Raw genomic sequence first — 19,695 nt, forward strand, 5'->3', positions numbered from 1 at the left:
AACCCTTAACATCTTAACTTAATTATCATTAAATAAGGAGGAAGCCAGACGAGACGATCTTGTTCAACTTGCAAGGAGGCTCATCTCAGAAGCCTGGCTTCAAAAAATCTTCAAACCATTTATTGAAAGGTACCACGTCACATTCATACAAGTTGATACAATTCAACTTAAATGTGTCAGACCATTTAAGTTTAACAAATTTGCAAAATAGTAAGAAATCAGGCCAGAGGTGTGTAATCCAAATGCCATAAAGTAGAAGTCCTGCCCTGTTTTTGGATCTACCTACACATTCAGAACAAGTGTTTTCACTTGTGTTAGACCATCCCCTCCCTCAGCCGTCACCTTATCGTGGTGGAGGGGTTTGTGCGTCCCGAAGATCCTAGCAGCTATGTTGTCGGGGGCTTTATGCCCCTGGTAGGGTCACCCATGGCAAACAGGTGTCTAGGGGAGCGACCAGACCAAGCACAGCTCATAGACCTCTATGATGACGACCAACCTGGGCATGAATGTTCCCTTGCCCGGACGCGGGTTACCGGGACCCCAATCTGGAGCCAGGCCTGGAGGTGAGGTACGAAAGCGAGCGTCTGGTGGCCGGGCCTTCGCCCATGGGGCCCTGTCGGGCTCAGCCCGAAAGGGTTACATGGGCCCCACCTCCCATGGGCTCACCATCTGCGGGAGGAGCCGTAGGGGTCGAGTGCAGTGTGAGCTGGGCGGCAGCAAGGGGCGGGGACCCTGGCGGTCCGATCTGCAGAAGCTAGCTCTAGGGACGTGGAACGTCACCTCTCTGGTGGGGAAGGAGCCTGAGCTTGTGCGCGAGGTTGAGCGGTTCCAGCTAGATATAGTTGGACTCACCTCGACGCAAGGCTTGTGCTCTGGAACCAGTACCCTCGAAAGGGGCTGGACTTTTTTCCACTCTGGAGTTGCTCATGGTGAGAGGCGCCGAGCAGGTGTGGGCATTCTCATCAGCCCCCAGCTTGGTGCCTGCACGTTGGGGTTTACCCCGGTGGATGAAACGGTAGTTTCCCTCTGCCTCCGGGTGGGGGGACGGGTCCTGACTGTTGCCTGTGCTTATGCGCAGCAGTTCAGAGTACCCACCTTTTCTGGAGTCCTTGGAGGGAGTGCTGGAGGGTGCTCCTTCTGGGAACTCCATTGTTCTGCTGGGGGACTTCAATCACGTGGGCAATGACAGTGAGACCTGGAGGGGAGTGATTGGGAGGCATGGTCCCCCCCCCTCTGAACCCAAATGGTGTTTTGTTATTGGACTTCTGTGCTTGTCATGGATTGTCCATAACGAACACCATGTTCCAACATAAGAGTGCCCATATGTACACCTGGCATCAGGATTCCCTGGGCCGCAGTTCGATGATCGATTTTGTAGTTGTATCGTCGGACCTGCGGCCACATGCCTTGGACACTCGGGTGAAGAGGGGGGCAGAGCTGTCAACTGATCACCACCTGGTGGTGAGTTGGCTCAGATGGTGGGGGAGGAAGCCGGTCAGATCTGGCAGGCCCAAACGTGTTGTGAGGGTCTGCTGGGAACATCTGGCTGAGTCCCCTGTCAGAGCGAGCTTCAACTCCCACCTTCAGCAGAGCTTTGAACATCTCCCGAGTGAGGCGGGGGACATTGAGTCCGAATGGGCTGTGCTCCGTGCCTCTATTGCTGAGGCGGCCGGCCGGAGCTGTGGCTGTAGGGTCGTTGGTGCCTGTCGTGGCGGTAATCCCAGGACTCGTTGGTGGACACCAGCAGTGAGGGATGCCGTCAAGCTGAAGAAGGAGTCCTATCGGGCCTTCATGGCCTGTGGGACTCTGGAGGCAGCTGATGGGTACCGACGGGCTAAGCGGCATGCGGCTTTGGCTGTTGCCGAGGCAAAAACTCGGGCATGGGAGGAGTTTGGCAAGGCCATGGAGAAAGACTTCCGGACGGCTTCGAGGAGATTCTGGTCCACCATCTGGCGGCTCAGGAGGGGGAAGCAGTGCCCCATCAATACTGTGTACAGTGGAGGTGGGGAGCTGCTGACCTCAACTCGGGACGTAGTGAGTCGGTGGAAGGAATACTTCGAAGACCTCCTCAATCCTACCAACACGTCTTCCGATGAGGAGGCAGAGCTGGTGGACTCAGGGGTGGACTCCTATCTCTGGGGCTGAAGTCGCTGAGGTGGTCAAAAAGCTCCTTGGCGGCAAGGCCCCGGGGGTGGATGAGATCCGCCCGGAGTTCCTTAAGGCTCTGGATGCTGTGGGGCTGTCCTGGCTGACACGCCTCTGCAGCATCGCGTGGACATCGGGAGCAGTACCGCTGGATTGGCAGACTGGGGTGGTGGTCCCCCTTTTTAAGAAGGGGGACCGGAGGGTGTGTTCCAATTACAGGGGAATCACACTCCTCAGTTTTCGTCCTGGTCGCGGAACAGTGGACCAGCTCTATACCCTCTTTGGGGTACCGGAGGAGGCATGGGAGTTTGCCCAACCAGTCTACATGTGCTTTGTGGACCTGGAGAAGGCCTTCGACCGTGTCCCCCGGACCGGGGGCTCCTGTGGGGGGTACTCTGGGAGTATGGGGTACCGGACCCCCTTGTACGAGCTGTCCGGTCCCTGTACGACAGGTTCAGAGCTTGGTCCGCATTGCTGGTAGTAAGTCGGATTCATTTCCGGTGAGGGTTGGACTCCGCCAAGGCTGCCCTTTATCACCGATTCTGTTATATGGACAGAATTTCTAGGCGCAGCCGAGGTGTTGAGGGGATCCGACTTGGTGGCCTCAGGATTGGGTCCCTGCTTTTTGCGGATGACGTGGTCCTGTTGGCTTCATCTGGTCGTGATCTCCAGCTCTCGCTTGAGCGATTCGTGGCCGAGTGTGAAGCGGCTGAGATGGGAATCAGCACCTCCAAATCTGAGACCATGGTCCTCAGCCGGAATAGGGTGGATTGCCCTCTCCGGGTCGGGAGTGAGGTCCTGCCTCAAGTGGAGGAGTTTAAATATCTCGGGGTCTTGTTCACAAGTGATGGAAGGATGGAGCGCGAGATCGACAGATGGATCGGTGCGGCATCTGCAGTAATGCGGACTCTGCGCCGGTCTGTCATGGTGAAGAAGGAGCTGAGCCAGAAGGCGAAGCTCTCGATTTACCAGTCGATCTACGTTCCTACCCTCACCTATGGTCATGAGCTGTGGGTCGTGACCGAAAGAACGAGATCTCGTATACAGGCGGCTGAAATGGGTTTCCTCCGCAGGGTGGCCGGGCTCTCCCTTAGAGATAGGGTGAGGAGCTCAGTCATCCGGGAGGGGCTCAGAGTAGAGCCGCTGCTCCTCCGCATCGAGAGGAACCAGTTGAGGTGGCTCGGGCATCTGGTCAGGATGCCTCCTTGACGCCTCCCTGGTGAGGTGTTCCAGGCACGTCCCTCTGGGAGGAGACCCCGGGGGAGACCCAGGACATGCTGGAGGGATTATATCTCTCGGCAGGCCTGGGAACGCCTCAGGATCCCCCTCGCAGAGTTGGCAAATGTGGCTGGGGAGAGGGAAGTCTGGGCTTCCCTGCTTAGGCTGCTGACCCGCGACCCGACCCCGGATAAGCGGCTGAAGATGAAGATGAAGTGTCAGACCATCACACAATTTTTAATATTAGGCAAACATAACATGATTACATGCAAAATGCAGTTTTAAATTGTGATTTTATTTATTAAGACAACAGAAAATCTCTCTAAATCTATATGACCCAATGTGAACGTATGACGGGGTTCTACAGCAGCAGTAACTGCAACCAAGCTTTTGTAATAGACGACAATGAGTCTTTCACATTGCTGTGGGACAATGTTACTCCACTCTTCTCCACAGAAATGTTGTAACTCAGCCATAATGGAGGGTTTTCAAGCATGAGTAACCTCTTTAAGTCACACCACAGCATTTCAGTTGGATTCAAGTCTGGATTTGACTCAGACACTCCAAAAACCAAATATCTTTTCAAACCCTTCAGAGGTGAATTTGCTGGCATGTTTAGGGTTGTTGTCCTGTTCCATAACCTGTGCGCGAGGTCATAAACTCATCATCGAACCTTGTTATTCAAGATTTTCTGATAAACCACAGAATTCACGGTTCCATGAATCACAGCAAGACATTCAGGTCCTGAAGCTGCAAAGCAGCCCCAGACCATCACACTACCACCACCGTGTTTGACTGCTGGTAGGATGTTCTTTTTATCAAATGCTGTTTTATTTTTACACCAGATGTTACAGGACACACACTTTTCAAAAAGTTAAACTTTTGCCTGATCAGTCCAAAGAAATTTTTTTCAAAAGTCTTGGGGATCATCAAGATGTTTCTTGGCAAATTTGAGACAAGCCTTTGTGTGGTTTTTGGTCAGTAGTGGTTTTTGCCTTGGAACCATTTTTGCCCAGTTTTTTTCTTATTGTTGAATCATGAACACTGACCTAAACTGAAGCAAGTGAGACCAGCAGTTCTTCAGATATACATTACTTTGTCACAAAGTGTTTGTGATTTTGGAGAGGTTTTTTTTTCTTCATAAATAAAACCACCATTCAAAAAGTGTGATAAATTTGCAAAATAGTAAGAAATTACGTGCACTCTATTCCTGTTTAACACATGTGAATCAAAATTAATGGGTCTAACAGTCTATCAGGTTCTGCACATAGACGTATTAATTTTAGTCAGCTGTGTTGGAGCAGGGATACATGGAAAACCTTCTGGATTGCAGCCCTCATAAGGCCAAATTGAGTACTCCTGTACTAAAAGTTATTAACCAAAGTTTAGAAAGGGATGTCTTTGTTAAATATAGCCATGTTTTCCCTCCTGATGTGTTTTCATTTCTTTCTTTATTGTCATCTTTCTTCTGTAAATTTGAACAGTGAAATGTGAAGAATCTTGTTAGAGTGACCGAAGAAAGAATTTCTCGAGTTTATACTGACACCTAGTGGTCAAACAAAAGAATTACATTATAGATAGATAGATAGATAGATAGATAGATAGATAGATAGATAGATAGATAGATAGATAGATAGATAGATAGATAGATAGATAGATAGATAGATAGATAGATCCAGCGTATAAAAGATAATATCACCTGAGCTGGTGCATCAATTTTCTGGGACCAACAGACATGTTGGGTTTTGCCAGAACTGCAACAAGTAGAGATAACTATCATACTCTAATTGAAGGCAGTTGCTGATTTGGCCCTGCGATGGACTGGTGACCTGTCCATGGTGTACCCGGCCTCTCGCCCAATCATTACTGGGATAGGCTGCAGCTTCCCTGAGACCCTGAACTGGAACAAGCGGTTAAGAAATGACAAACTGCGGATTTGAGACAGAATCAGCCTAAACTGAACCACTGGGGTGCAGTGATCCCACTCCTCCACTCGGGGGCAGCATTTACCCAAAACTCACTGCAAATACTCGTTGCTTAATCTCTGCAAGAACAGCTTCTGTTTCTTTCTAATGCCTGCATCTCTATCAGTTTATTGAAAAAAGAAATTTACATGTAATTAAAAAAAATAATGCATTGAATAATAATCTGCTTCCAAACAACATGGACCATTGGTGATGCACTACCTCCTGGTACGTGGATGCATTGTCTAACTGATGTAAAAGCTCAGATTACACAATTGTGGAATTAGCAACGGTGGTCCTCTACCGTATTTGACAAGTTTTTACACCCTGGCCTTGAGCAAATCTTTAAAAAGAAAAAGAAAGGTAAAAGTCTCGCGATATTTCCTGTTAATAGATTGTTGAACACTGAAACACCTAAGTAAACTGTACTGAAACCGCGTGAAAAGAGCTTCTTCAAGTTCACAGGAGAAGTAAAATGTTTTTATGAGGCAGAAACACATGTTTATGCCAAGGTGGAGGTCGGTGTCATAACCATAGACTGTATATAGGTCATAACTCAAAAATTTACGAGCAGATTTCATTGAGAATTTCAGGAAATCCTAGACATGAAATAAAGAGCGAGTGGTAACATTTCGACAGTGATCCGGCTCAGTTTTGATCTTCCAACTTAAAACTGCGGTGTTAGCAACTGGGCATGACTATTTTCCAGTGTATATAAAGTTAATAAAGTTAAACACAATGAATCAAAAAGTAAAAATAGTGGGAAATTGTGAAAGAATAATCAACAATTTAGTCCCCAGTAACAAATTTTATTAACTTTAAAATTCACCAAGTAACAATATCAAATTTAATATAAAAAAAACAAAAACAAAAAAAAACAAAACAGTATTTTCAGTGTAAGTTACATTTTAAGCTCTTACATTTACAACATCTGGATACAGCTAATGACTCGTGACTACTATACTGGTAAGGGTATAGGAAAGGTGACATGTTTTACACATTTAGCTCAGCTGGTTTCAGCAACGTGTAATAGACTGTAGTCAGACATGACTGGTCCGCAGATCTTGATGAAACTGGGAAATTTCCCCCCTGAAGAAATAAAAACATGTGTGAGTGATCTTAAATTGAAGCTCATCATAGTAAAAAAATGCTCTGTGAATCTGTTCTGATTAGTTAAACTGATTGTAGTAAAGTTTTATGGAAAACAGCTTTTGAATGACTAGAAAAATTCTGTGATAAACATGAACATTGTTCTTTGTGCTTAATTATTATTTATTTACAAAGTGGAACCATTAAAAACCAGTTCAGCTAGCCAGTTAATATTTCTGTTTTCAGAGAAAACATCAGACTGTTTTAGGACATGAAGTTAAAGCAACGCTTTGCTATGAATCAGGTTTAACCTTTCTTAACATCTTAATAAAATGTTTATGCGTAACAAAATCAGCAATAAGCATCCAACTTGATGCCCTGACATTTATTTCTTTAAATCTGCAGATTTATGACTATTCGGCTATGTCTTTCTTTTATTTTGTTCTATCTATTTATTCCATCTTTGCTTATTTTATTTGGTTATAATAAAGTCATTTCAATTGTATTGAACTAAATGAAGATCACCATCGATCTAAGTCAGACAGGTTGTGTGATCCAGCTGTTTCCCGTAGGCAGAAAAGTGGGAAGGTGAAACATTATCTCAGAGTTAATTTATGGGCATTTATTTACAACAAACTTTTGATCATCTAGTGCTGAAAAGTGTAAAAACATACTCAGATTCCCATTGGGTCTCACTGCTAAAGATAATGTTGCCTAGCAACAGAGTAATCATCCAGCCAACTCTCTCCCCAGTCAACGTTCTCTGCACCACCACCAACATAAACCATGAAGCTACAAACCTGACTAGGACCGTCTCCACGTTCCTGTATGACTGTAAACCGTGTTACCATCTGTCTGTTCACACAGTCTGAAAAGATATAAAGTTGAAGTTACTTCTGGATTTCATGATATTGTGTCACAACAGATTTAGAGAAAGAAATGTAAAAGAAAAACTGACTGAAAAACCAAACCTTGCATACATGACTTCTGTCTGAGGCTAAAATGTTCTTACATTCTGTAGTCTGTTGACAAACAATCAAAGAAAAAGCACCTTGTTTTATTGTGTTTGTCTTCTTTTGGCCCAAACTTCGTTTCATTCTCCAGGCGGCCAGTACACCAAACACATTAAACATGATGGAAATTACAGTGACAACAAGAATCCAATCTGTCAGAGAAAACAAAGCATAAATAATGTGATCCGGTGAGAGCCGTGTTCAAAATATAAAACTCTTGTTTAAAAAAAAAATAACATCAAAATGGATCTTACAATGTCTTTTGATGGTGACATCCAGACCTCCTGCTGTGTTTCCATCTCTGCAGAAATGATTGACGTCGACTGAAAACGTCTTACTTTCTGCAGGGTTTTCAGAAACACATTTATAAGAGGAATTGAAGTCCTGTTCGTCCACAGTGAGAAGCAGAGAGAGATCAGAGCTGCTCTGGTTCAGGATCTTCCTGTCTTTGTACCACGACAGCTTTGTCTTTTTATCCACTGAACACAGCAACATGCAGCCATCAGTGATATTCAGTCTTCTGACTGCAGGAGATGGAGCCGGGTCTGGAGGACAAAACAGATGGAGAGGAAAAATAAGAACCCCTGATTTTTCATTTTCATCCTGTAAAAGTTTCATTTTCATCCCTTAAAAGTCAACAGGTAAAAAAACCACACTTGTGTTCCCATTAGGGATCAGTTTGATTTTGTTTTAGTAGAAATATATTTTTACTTATTAAATATAAACATTATGTAATACTTGTTTTTCCTCCTGTAGCCCTTTGACATCTTGTACTGTAAAGGGCAGTTTAAATACAATTTATTATTATTATTATTATTATTATTATTATTATTATTAATGTGCCTGAATTTTGATTATCTTTATGAGTTGTGCCGATTATATAAATAAGAAGAGCAAGTGCAACTTTTGACAATTTATTAAATTTGATGATTTTCTTTTAATAATCTTAAATATGATTATGAAATATTATTATAAATGATGTCTTGTAGTAATGTGACATTTTATCAACATATAACCTTATAGGATATATCATATACTGTAGGTCAAAAACCTGATTAACTTGGTGTCATCTTCATCCTCATCCTCATTACTTTAACCCAGTTCCCAGACTGAAACTCAGACTTTGAAAATACTGATTTCTGATAAGATTACATAGATTTTTAATAAAGGGCATGTTTAATTTACTTTCTATGATTTATCTGCAGTGCAGATGCCACATGAAGTTAAGATGTTGTTATTAATAATCCTCATTACATTGATCAGATATTCAGATTATAAACAGACATAATAACATGGTATAAATTACTGAAATCTCAACTATCTTAACTTTCTAGTGATTTTTTTAAAAGATACTTGAATGGGAGATAAAGTAAAATACATATTTATTTGTCATGTCCCATCTAAGGGACATATGTAACAATGGTTTAAAAAACTAAAATTAGTTGGGTTTTTTTTACTGTAAAAATAGACTGTTTTTTCTCCAGTATTTTTTCTTTATATTATATGACGTCATCATTTTAAACTAGAAATTTGATGATAAGTCATCATCAGGCCAAAATATAATTTAAAAAATATATATATAATTCACCATCATGTCTTTATTCTAACAGATATTTCATATTTCATGTAATATTGTGCTTTACAGCTGCTTCCTCTTCATTTTTCTCTTTAGGGAGTCAGGTTGCAGCAGAGTCTGGTGAAAATATATTAAACCATTTTAAAGATGTTATTATGTTGGAGTTGGGAAACATCTGTGAAATCACAAAATCCAGTTTATGAATTAAGAGTAAAATTTGCTCTGCTGAGGTCCAGTAAGGAGTTAGGATGCTGTTTGAACAAAGATAATAATCATCACACCAATCAATAAATATCCATTTAAAAATGTGACTCACCATGAGGTTATAAGCTGACTTGAAAACATTCCCTTTTTTAGAGTCAAAGTTATACATGTTATAATTTTGGAGTTGGGAAACATCTATGAAATCACAAAATACAGTTTATGAATTATGAGTAACATTTACTCTGTTGAGGATCCGTAAGGACTTAATATGCTGCTTGAACAAAGATAACCATTGTCACACCAATCAATATAAACTCATAAGAAAATGTGACTCACCGTACACCATGAGGTTATAAGCTGACTTGAAAACATTCCCTTTTTTAGAGTCAAAGTTATAAATTCCTGAGTGGTTCTTCTGCAGGTTTTTAATGGTAAATTTTCCGGTGTTTTTGTTCCAGTGAAGTTTGTCTTTGTAAATTTCCTCTAGTATCTCAACTTCCCTGTTATTCACAAAAGCAGTGTTTATTGAGTTATGTACAAGAAATCCAAACTCCGTCAGAGTCGGGCAGAGTGATGTTTCCTCCAACAACACCTGTCAGGTTCTTCTTCACGTCTTCAGCAGCAGATAAAATCATCCCTGTAAAACATCCAGAAAAACAACAGTCAGCTGCTGCAACATGCTCATCATTATGTCAGGAGATGATTTTAAATCCATGTCAGAAGGAATTTTACAGGGAATGTAATTTAAGATCTAATGTGGCACAAATCACTTTGAATCAACTGAATTACCAATATTTTGTTATTTATCAATATTTTCATACATTTATCTATTTTTCTTCTAAATGTTATTAAAGGTTTTGATTATACCAGGGTTGAGTTCATGTAAAAATAAATTTGAAATGACATATTTTGTATGAAAATATTATTGTTTTAAAGTCATTTTTAACTTTTCACTACAAGTCAAAGAAATATTATTATTCTAAATTCTGGTCCTTTAAGAAAATCAATAAATCTGTATAAAATGATGCTCTAACTTCATGATGCTGTTGGTCACATTTAAAGTTCTTTCAACCCATTTCGAGGCACAGCTGCACATACAGCTAACAGCCTCATTTCAGTTCTTCACTTACCAACACAAAAGAAACTAATTGTCCTCCATGTCTCCATCTCAGTGTGCGATATTGTTCGTTCCTCCTGATTTTTTTCCAGCACGCTGCAGTAAAAGCAACCGGCTGCCTGCTGTGAGACTCGTCAGGACAGAATCAGGTTTAGACCAGATCAGTGCAACGACTTCCTGCATGAAACAGTGATAATACTCTGAGAGAACTGAGTGCTGGCTGTCATAATTTCAGCTGCATCCTGTCAGAATAACCACACACACACCGTTTCCACATCTTTGTTCTTGTGCAATTATCTTTTTACCTGTTTCAGAGGCAGTAAGCTCCTGTTCTCAGTATAATAAAACAAGACAAGACAAGATTTATGACTCGCAGAGGAAGTTTTTGACCAGCTGCCCATGCACACTGTAAAAATGTTCTCACATTAAATACAATTTTTAAAAAAAAATTTTTAAAGTGCAATTGCTAAAATCAGTTTAAAAAATTGATATTTAATAAATTTATTTAAATCCAACTTAATAATAATCATTCATAATCATTCTGCCAAAGTGTCACAAGAAGCTCCTTTGCCACTGTCAGAAAACATCTGTAGCAGCCTGCCGCAGATGCTAAACGAAGCTAGACTCTGCAAGAAGTAAAGCCTTGCTTGCTGGTCTCCATAGACACCGTTTTCCACTTCTTACTTTGTTCAGCCACTAAACATTTCTGGGAAGACGAGGGCAGCCCCTTCAGAGTGCCGACACATGTCAAACATTGTATGTTGATCCCAAAAATCTGTTATTATTGTCGCCGTTTGGTGGAGATGAGGACCTAAATGCAGAAACGAGAGCCAGGGATGCAGAATTAAGTTTTAATACAAGAATTCAACTACAGGGCAGAAAATACAGGAGGCTAAAACTAACAATAGACCAGCAACTGGGAACAGAAACCGTGGAGAATAAATACTGAGAAACAGAAGAAGTCACAGGTGAAATGGATGAAACAAACAAGACTAGGTGAATCTAATGAACAGGAACAAGAAACAAGACACAAGTGAGCTGAACAGGGAAGACTACAAACCAAAACAGGAAACCAGAACTAAAAATACAAAACACACATCATGACAATTATTCACATTAGGCTGATGTTTGGGCCAAAGTTGCATCCCTTTAACCTTAAAGCTTATTGTACAGTGTCTACTAACTATAAATACATCTGGCTTTTATTTAGAAAAAAAACACAAATTGATTTATTCTTGCTTTGATTTTTATACATTTTTTCTAATTTAAGTGTTTTAGATTTAATTCCAATTGAATAATTTAATTATTTCCACTAACCGCAAATGAAGCTAATACATGAACACACCACCTCCCAATAGATCACACAGGGGAAAAGATGAGCAACAGACTGGTGTCAGGATGTTAAAGCTCTGGTCATAAACGAGCCACTTACTGGACTTTAAAACAGCTGGTTGGTCTGAATTCTGTTTTTCTACAACTTCTGTGTTTAAAAAGACGACAGACGTGTAACCAGAGCTGTATCACCATTTTGTTTTTGGGTGGTTGCTGTGGAACTGTGTGTGAATGTGGTGAACCAGGTGTTTTCCATCTGCTAGCAAATCACTGTCCTATTTAAGAGGCAGACACACAACATTCTGGCTCTCTGGGGCTTGAATTGTGTCCAGGTAACTTCACACATGGGTTGACATGTTTTATCTTTTGTAGCTGTTTGTATGGAAGTATTTTAGGGTTGTATTGTAGGGCTTTTTGTAATAAAACTTCCCCTTTAAAACTTCATCCTGACTAACCAAATCTGTATAGATTTATTCAGAGAGATGTTATTCAAACCCTCACAAAACAAATACACAAGAACATGTTAAGTTGCTAAAATTTTCTGCTTTAATTCTTTTATACTCTTGATTAATTTATCTTAGAGACCAGAAAGAAATGCAGTCACGACAATGTTCTGCTTGCTTTTACTGTCACTTTGTGGTCAAAATGAAGAACTGCAGAAAAATTTGCTTTCATTCAGAAGTCAAAAAGTACAACAAGCTCAAGAAGGTTTTTTAAAATGTAGAAGAGAATAAAAGAAATGATTCAACCAAATGAAACAGGTCAAACAAAAAAAAATACAGACGTGAAATCGAGGAAATGATCCAAGAGACCTCGGACGCTCTGTTTAAGCTTCCAAAGTATCCAAATATTTTGGTCTCTGTGGTAAACTGTCTTATGTTCACAACACAGTTTGCACCCATCCTGACCTCTTATGTGTCAAAACATTGATTTTAAAGACCAAATTGCAAAAAACTGTAAAGATAGCAAGGCTATGGAGAACCAGCAAGCAGATCCAATCAAGAAGCTGCAAAATGGATTAATTCCAAGCCACCTTCTAAAACACATCAGACACACAGTGTGAAACGGATCTTAAGCTGTTTTACATTTTTCTCGTCATACATTCCCTGCTCACTTTATAAGGTCACACTTCCTGTTAAGTCAGACATCTAATCACCCAATCACATAGCAGCAACTTTAGTTATGTAGACATTAAAATTACTTGATGTTCAAACTGAGCATCAGAAGGAGGAAGAAAAGAGATTTATGTGGCTTTGAGCATCGTACGGTTGTCTGTCTGAGAAACTGCTGCTCTACTGGGATGGTCACACACAACCATCTCTCGGGTTTACAGAGAATGATTAAAAAAAAGAGAAAATATCCAGCGAGCAGCGGAACAAAAGGTCTTGTTGATGTCAGAGGAGACTGGGCAGACTGGTTGGAGATGATCGAAAAGCAACAGGAAGTCATATAAGCTCTGGTTCTAACCAAGATTTGCAGAACACTATCTCTGAACACACAACACATCCAACCTTGAAGCAGATGGGCTACAGCAGCAGAAGACCACACCGGGTGCTCCTCCTGTCTGCTAAGGAAAGAGAAACTGATTCAAACAGACTCATCTAAACTGGACAATAGAAGGTGGAGACTCATCAGCTCCAGCTTCACATTCAGACAGACTGGAAACATGAATCCATCCTGCCTTAGATCAACACATATTTTCATGGTCCACTTTAAGTACCTAATCCACCCAAAGATGGTTTAACCATAAATAGCTGAGTAATGTTGCTGACCTGGTTCATCCCCTGCTGACCACAGTGTAGCATCTTCTGATGGCTACTTCCAGCAGCATCATGTCACAAAGCTCAGATTCAACCTCCAACTGTTTTCTTCACTTTACTCCAAAGGCCTCCATGCTCACCAGATCTCAATCCAACAGAGCAGCTTTGGGATGCGGTGAAAGGGGAGATTCTCCTCATGAATGTGCAGACAAATCAGCAGCAACTGTGTGATGCTGTCATGTCAGTGTGGAGCAAAATATCAAGGAATGTTTTCAACTCCTGGTTGAATATATGATGCCAAGGATTGGGGCAGTTTTAAAAAACCGAAAAGGAGGCCCAACCTGGTACTAGAAGGAGAACCTGATAAAGTGGAAGGTGAGTGTGTATTCATTTGTTTCCAATACTAATAGGGATAAATATACATCATTAATACAATAAATAACCATTTAAAACTGCAAAGCCAGTGCTCACAATGGGGTATTTGTACTCAGCCTTAAATGAACATGAGTAAATATTACTACTTTGCCACCCCAGAGACAACTTCTTTCTCACAGACCCCCTGCATGTAGGAAGTACAATATTCGCTGCTCCATGACTGCAGAAAATAGGCTGAAGTTTTAAAGCTGTTAAAAGCTGCACAGTTCTGCATCCTGTGGGCCTTCCTGGATGGCTCTCCACTCCACCAGAACCTGCAGAGAGTGTTTTTACAGATTGATGTGATAATTCTCATAACTGCATTTTCAGGTGTTGCTGAACAGATGGAGGGAGGAGATCGCCTACGTGACACTTGCTGATCTTCCATCGGTCCACTTCCACTCACTGTCGCCAGATATTTGACTTAAACCGATCCAGAACTTTAAATAAACTCCCAGCTGATTGAGAAAGACCTGGTGGAGGGGAACAACTTCATCACATTGAAACAGATAGATGCATGCTGTGTTTGCGTATCACATACGGAGCCTCACCATTTCCTCCCGGCTGGTGATGATCACCAGCTCTGCTCCCTGGTTATTACACTGCCGTCTGCTATTGTCCCAGGTGTTCACTGTGGTCAGCAAGAGGTAACAGCTGCAGCCAAACTTCCTCCATCCAGTAGGGCACATTTCTGAGGAGACAGCTCATCATTTAGCTCATCTCTGGTTGGTTTATAAAATAAATTAATTAAATATAGAAACATAATCTCGTATTTCTTTCTGAAAATTCTGATTTCGTTCATTTTTATAATCATATAGGTAAACTTCAGTTTATCTATATGAGGCTGATCTTCACCAGAATCTTTCTTTAGTCTGTTCAGCTCCAGTTGTGCTCTTCTTAAACTGGTCTCAAACTGGTCCCGCTCATCTGTCAGGTTCTGGTTTCTGGTCAGAAGCTGGTTTCTCTCTGCAGTATAATTGGCGAGGTCTTCAGACAGCTGCATGAAGTCTCGGTCATCTGAGCGACCAAGAAATAGTTGTTCATTTGATTTTTTTTAGGTTTTTTTTTTTTTTTTTTTAACATAAAGAAACAATCAGAAATACATAAAAACACACACACATACACACACACACACACACACACACAACACAACAAAATGCCTCCAAACAATTCTACATACCACAAAAAAGAATAATAATTATCATTATCACATTTATTATGCAGACAGCAATGTCACATATTAGTAATGAACACTAAGCAATACAATACAGTATTATTTATTCTCCTTATTCATAAATATTCATAAAGGTGTTTAATACTGTCATTATTAGTGAAATTAAGAATCATGACATCCTTAGCTCTCACCAAGCACAATTTTGTCATTTTGTTTATGTCTGATATGAGGATACAGGGAAACCTTCACAGCTCCCTCTCATTGTTTCAGTACTCACAGGTCACAGCGACGCCTACGACCGAGACCAGCAGAACGAAACACAGCACTCCCAGACAAACTGTGGCCACTTTAAACTGAGACCAGGTTTCAGTTTCCTCCTCAGCCACAGACTCTGCCCACACCGTTATGGATTCTGCAGGTGCACAGTTAGACAGCTTTCATGTGACTATACAGACGAAGCTGCATAAAAAAAACATCCTGTGAAGATCTTAATCATTAAATATGCTCAACATGTTGAGTGCAATTTTAAAAATATCCCGATACACATATACAATCACATATTCATTCATTTTAGCTCTAATTATACAGCACTTCTAATGGCACATGAGCGTAGCCCAAAAGCTGTACGGAATAAAAAGGATGAAAATAAAAACAAAAATTAAGAGTTTACATCTGAAAACACAAAAGGCCAAAACAGATAAATTAATAGGAAGTTTCTCAAATAGAAACATTTCAACTCGTTACACACACAAACCAGCAGCTAATTCCACAAAAGATGGACCTGGAAAATATAGTTTCTGCCTCCCATTGTGGTCCTTAAAATCCTAAAAACTACAAGGAGATCAGCAGGTTCAGAGAAGCTGCTGATAGGATGATATAAGACTTTCTGTAAAGGATGGAGCTGAACCGTTGACTGCTTTATGAGTACTGAGAAGAATTATATAAAAATCTCTAAACTTAACACGGAAACAGACACGTGGCTGCAGAGTGACAAAGTATTTGGGCAACCTACTCAAGAGAAAAAAAGCACGTTCTGGTAGATTTTCAGTGACATTCTGGGGCAAAATGTCCCTGATCTTATGCTCCTGAAGGAAAACTGCTGTTTTGGATGCACAACGTTCCAGTTGTCTGACTGAAGTAATGAGTGCTTAAATAATGACTTCCATTTTAGTTTAATTCAGTTCCAGCACATCCAGACCTTAATATTTGTAAGATTGTAATATTTTTAAATAAGGGTTTTTGTGTAGAGTCCACAACCCTAGAGTTCGCTTGGGTTTGTGAATGTGTTAATTTACAAGCATAAAATCTGTCTGATACATATTATCTGAACCAGTTGAGAGCAGAATCCTGATGACGATGTGTGTTAGAGTCTGTATAAGGACACGGTAAATGTTGGGAAAGCTTATTCCCCCCACTTGCAAATACAAATAATACAAATATTATACAAATATTCACCATGTATCTCATTTTAATGACAAAAACGTTATAAGATTTAAATTCATAATTTTTAAATAAAAAAAAAAAAAAAACAAAAAAAAAAAAAAACAACAATTTTGACCTTAAAAGTCCCTCTGGGATTCAAGTCATATTTATGGGATTAAAAACAATTTATTTTAAATCATAATGACTTCTAATCCTATAATATTGACATTTTATAATTACTACTTATCTTATAAAAAATAACTTTCTATTCATAAGTATGACTTTTTGTGATTAAGATTTTGGGTCTCAAAATTAAGAAATAAATTGTCCATATTTTTCATTTACAAGAGACTGAGCTTTCATAAAATATAAAGCAGTTCCTCTTTCAGCATGAACATTTTACCAATCAGGATATCCACTGTTCCTTTACACAGTGTAACAAATTGTAATAATCTTTTATAATTTTTTTAAGAAAAACTGACCCAAATTGCACAAAATTTGTCAGCTTGATGATCTGGAGCATTCAAGTGTGTTAACACAAGCAGGTAGAGAAAAAAACACAAGTTGTCAAAGCATGCAAACAATTGAACTATAAAGCAAAAACACACGAAAAACTATATTAAAAAAATACACATAAATATTGCAAAATATAAAGTGATTTTTAGTTTTAATTTAATCTTAATTTAATTAAATTTAAAACAGATCAACGCAGTTATGGGGACACGCAAAAACCTCTGAAATGAGTTTAACTTTGTTCAAAGGTATTTTCCGAGATGTCTTGTATGAATCAATTTGACTAGTTTCCATTAAAATAAAAAGATATCTGTAAATATTATTTATAGTTTTTTAGCATAATTAAACTTCTTTCACAATTCTTTCCTAAAATCTGAACCAAATGCAGCTGAAATGACAGCTTTAATTTGGGCATTTGTATCAGACTTTTTAATCGATCTGCAGCCAACAACATCATCAGTTGTGAAATGTGAAAAAATAAATGTTTGGCAACGCAGAGGATAGAAATGTAGCATGTTGTTGTGTAAAATGTGTTTTCAAAAGTTGAAGAACCATAAAGAAGCCTGAGTTACATATAGAAGCAATCAGTTACGTGTTTATTCGTGTTTATTTAATTGTCGAGCTGAAAATGGCCTGTTGTGGTTTAACTTTCACACTATGCCTCATTTTTTATTTTACAGGAATTTAAAAAGAAAAACAGCACTTGCAAGTCTGCTCTCAGTTTCTCACATTGTTTATATTCATATTCTTAAATAATCTTTAATAACATCAGATCTGTAAACTGTTGGTCTAATAATTATTCACAAATTATATAAAAAGATAATGGACAAGATACTTAAATCTACTTTTTTAGGCTTTCTTTGTTTTTTTGTTTCTTTTTTTTTTTAAAGGAGTTAATGAAAAATAAATATTTTGTTGGCTTTCAGACCAGTACAAAAAAAAAAAAAAACAGTTCTCAAAGTGTTTACGGTTGTTTTATGGACATACCGCTCGCAATTTTTTGGTCCACAGTGTAACTCAGGTCGTCCAGGTTGACATAAATCTCTTCTTCTGGCTCCATCTCAGCAGCTTCTTTCAGTCTAAGTTGTGTTGAACGTGTCAGTGTAAGAATCTGGGGGAGTTCTGTAAAGTCACAGGTGCCAAACGGGGCATTCAGGGAGTCACATGGAAGTTTCTGTTCCCTGTAATCTGGTCAATGTAAATATTTACATCCTCAAAACCAGAAAAGACATTCATTTTCCCTTTGTTCAATCACTCAGCAATATGCTTTGTATTTTTAAAGTTGAAGTATTACTGTTATTACTGTATTATTAAAGTATTACTTTACTGTGAATAAAGTTAATAATAATATAAAGTGTATAAAGATCACATACCTCATCTGTGGATCACATACCTCATCCTGGTTGTTGCTCTGGGCTCAGATGTGGCTGTGTGCCTACTGGGAAGCTGACACACCTGTCTTCCAACTACTGGTTTAGAACCAATCAGATTTCTGGCCACACCATAGCACTGAGACTCCTCTAATGTAGTAAATGTATTCAATGGCATCTGCTTGAACGGTCGAGTCCTGGTACTGGTGGATTCACTTTTCTAGGCCTGCTGGGAAACTGGGTTAGACTTTCTGAAACGGCACTGATCTGGTTTTATTTAAAAGACAAAGACACTTTTGTGTTTTCAGAGTACATCTGAGAAAACAAAAATACCCTGTGGAGTGCCGCAAGGCTCCATCGTGGGGCCACTGCAGTTCAGCATTTACATGCTCCCACTTGCTAAAATTATGAAAAATGCTAAAATTTCAATGTGTTGCCACTTTCTTACTGCTTGGTCTGGGCAATGAAATATGATGGTTTTATCCTTTATACTTATATGTCTAAGAAGACAGAAGGGGGAAATTTCCAGACTTTAAACTGTATAATAAAAATACAAATGTTTGAAAGCAGGTTAAATACATTTGTTACAGAAATTTTATTACAGAACTAATATTATCCAACTCTGTGCTGAATAATCTGCAGGGACGAACGCTCTCTGTCTCAGGTTTAGTGTATGTGTAGACAGAGTGTCTTGAAAGGGAACATAAAAGCTTTCTCCAGACACTTGAAGCAAACCATGACGCCATGAGAAAGTTACTCCAGAGATGGATGTTTATAGATGCAGGAATCAGTGCTTTCCAGACAGGAATCTGAATGCATATTAATGTTTTCACAAATGTCTCATAAAATCTCATTTGGGTCATTATGTTACAGGGTACAGTAAATTTCTGAGTTAGAGAAACTGGAATAGTTGCTTCTTTGTGTGAGCCAAAAAAGCAACTTTAATGTGTGTGTTTAATCTTTGCTTTTATTCTGGACTTTGTGTCTGTAAATCTATAAAGCATATTTCTATGGTGATTTTATTGCTATGAATTACATGAGAGGCATCTATGTTTCTGCCAAATGATTTAAACAGATCTAATGTCAGAAGATCTGATTATTTTCTTAAAACATATCAGATTTAATAAAACAAGTCAGCAACAACTAAGTTTGAAAATGATTTCATTTATGACTCAGTTCAACATTAAAATATAAAAATAAAAGTTTAGATTAAAATCTGTGTGGTCAAAATGAAGGTTAGGATCTTTTCTAGACCATTAAAATCATAATTCAGTGTTTGTACAGTTTGAAAAGTTCACTCCAGGACTTTCATCTATGAGGACAGGTGAAAGATGCTGCAGAGATGCTCTCAGTGTGATGTCTTCAACAGTCTAGTACACATAAT

Source organism: Telmatherina bonti (genome assembly GCF_933228915.1).
Source record: "Telmatherina bonti genome assembly, chromosome: 3".
In the NCBI taxonomy this organism is placed as follows: Eukaryota; Metazoa; Chordata; class Actinopteri; order Atheriniformes; family Telmatherinidae; genus Telmatherina; species Telmatherina bonti.